General features: G+C 37.8%; 1 long non-coding RNA gene across 2 annotated transcripts; it reads right to left on the bottom strand.

Moving 5' to 3' along the window:
• Positions 1-257: 257 nt before the first annotated feature.
• LOC120092477 lies at positions 258-2,216 on the bottom strand. Of its 2 annotated transcripts, XR_005486045.1 has the most exons (5): positions 1,640-2,216; positions 1,480-1,545; positions 1,320-1,396; positions 1,170-1,234; positions 258-319 (listed from the first exon to the last, which is right to left on the bottom strand). It is a non-coding gene; the product is annotated as an uncharacterized LOC120092477 (long non-coding RNA). The 2 variants fall into 2 exon arrangements; XR_005486044.1 differs by lacking the exon at positions 258-319 and having other exon boundaries at positions 1,007-1,234.
• Between the last annotated feature and the right edge of the window lie 324 nt (positions 2,217-2,540).

The raw sequence follows: 2,540 nt of genomic DNA, 5'->3' as shown, positions 1-2,540 counted from the left end.
TTAGGTAAGGTCGTTACTAAAATAAATGCATGCAAAGAATTTAAAACGACATTTAGTTATTTGAAATAAATGCTAATTAAAACAAGAGAAGTTTAAAATACATTTATTAAATGCAACAATAATAGGGTACCCATAAATCATAAAGGTTAATAAATACATATGAAAGACAATTCTTAATAATAAGTTTCAAACATCAAAACTAAACATTAAGAGAAACATGAAAAGAACTCTAAATCTCATGATGCGGAAGCGTAAAAACTAGTCCCAGTGACATGATCACGAATTCCGCTGCGCCATCGCCGGTGCATCTCTACCCTTACTTGAAACATCAACATAAGAAAGAATGAGTATGAAATACTCAATAAGTAGTCCCACCACTGGGGTCAGGCTAGGCATCTATGTCCTCTAGATACTCGCATATGGCACATAAATACATGTAACAGATGAGAGACTGAGTTCTATCCTATTGTAGTTAAGTATGCTCACAAAACTGGTGAATCCCAAAGGAAACACAAAACTGGTGAATCCCGGAGGAAACATAAAACTGGTGAATCCCGAAGGAAACAAAAAACTGGTGAATCTCGAAGGAAACACAAAACTGGTGAATCCCCAAGGAAAAACAAACTAGTGAATCCCGAAGGAAACACAAAACTGGTGAATCCCCAAGGAAACACAAACTGGTGAATCCCGAAGGAAACATAAACTGGTGAATCCCGAAGGAAACATAAACTGGTGAATCCCGAAGGAAACACAAACTGGTGAGCATCTAACTAATCAGTGAGGATATTTACATAGTCTTAACGTGCTATGATTCAACATTGTACAGTTCTAAAACATACATAAAAATCCTTGATACCATAGCTTCATCACATACACAATTCTTAATAACATATTATACATCATCCATGTATAACTTATATCATAAATCCACAACATGCAAGTATGCCTCAACACCAGCAGATCAGACATCGATATATGAAAACACATACTCTCACATACTAACGATCAAGCACTTAGGTGTGTATGTAAACAAATCAGAATTTGTGCCAGAACATACTTTGATTCAGGTCATACTATCAATCAACATGCTAACATTTACCATAACACACACTTATCATGCTAGCATACAACTCTGGCCTGTGGGTAGTTCTAGTGGTAAGATTACTTACCTTAATCGAAGATCCACAGATAAACTCCGACAACCAAACGATGATCGCAAGTTGAAGTAACAACCCTAACATACGAATACAACCATTAAATTTCAGTCCAATAATAATTGCGATACCTCAGATTCAAAACCACAATACTCAAAAGCTTACCCAAAGAATTTGATCAACAACCACTCCAAAATCTCCTTCTAACAGATTTTAAATCCCAATGGATGACAACTTGAAATCTTAAAGATACAAGGGCTAAGTCAAAATTAATTCAGTAATCAAAGCGTGCCCACAAACCAACAATAAGGACCATAACTCTTACCAAAACTCTTGTCGAACGATCTTGAATGTGCTGAACAGTCGCTGCTGTAATCTCCCAAGCTCAAATCTAAAATCAAGATAATGCGACTAATTTAATCTTTAATCCAACTTAGTGGGCATCCAAAATCTTTCAAGAAACCCAACCACAAAAAAGATCTTACCAAAATCTAAGAGTCCGACGAAGACCCACGAAACAGAACATAGGCAGTGCGGCAATAGACGGTGGTCAAAAGTTGGAGCGACGGTGACTCACGGTGGCGCGACTTCACTTTACGAACAATGAGCGGCATCGCGCGGCACGAGGGAGGCGGTCAGCTGGATTCGGCGGTGGGTCACACGAATCAGATGACTGGACGAAGGAACGGTTCACGGCGGAAGTTTCGATGGCTGGGCTAGGTCATTCGGCTTCAGACCTTGGCTGATGGCACGACAACCCATGAACGAAGCAGCTAGACAATTGACGGCAACTTGCAGATGTGAATCTAACCGACTGGGCAAGATTGGCATGCGACGAAGAAGATCTGGACGATCGCTACTTGCTGGCGAGATTGAGCTGACCTGTGCGAACGACGGCCCACGGACGAATGATCGACGAATTGATGGCGGTCAGACGTGCGATGCCGGTTGGAGAGGAGATGGCCAGCGGCTGCTAGGGCACATAGAGAGGGTCTTCACGTTGGGGGGAGGAAGAAGAAGAAGGGAGAGAAAAGAGTTTTTTTTTCTTTTCTTTTTTAAAGAAAAAGATTATTTTAAATGAAAGAAATAAACTATAATAAAATTTTATTTTATTTTATTCCATTATATTTTATTTCAATTTTATTTTAACCTTCCTCTCATTACAAAAATATATCTAAATATATATTCTTAAAACTCTTCCCCTTTTTCTTCAAATTCCAAAATCAAAATCAAATTAATTTCCACAATATAAATTTAAATTCTTGACATTAACTTAAAATTAAATTAATGTGACATAAATCCATATCTCCCCTTTAAACAAAACTGAACTTTGAAATTAACAAAATTGTCCTTGAATTTTATGAAAATACAGAATTTGAAAAATGA

Source organism: Benincasa hispida, chromosome 12 (genome assembly GCF_009727055.1).
Source record: "Benincasa hispida cultivar B227 chromosome 12, ASM972705v1, whole genome shotgun sequence".
Classification (NCBI taxonomy): Eukaryota; Viridiplantae; Streptophyta; class Magnoliopsida; order Cucurbitales; family Cucurbitaceae; genus Benincasa; species Benincasa hispida.
This window is presented reverse-complemented; position numbering and strand designations above follow the sequence as displayed.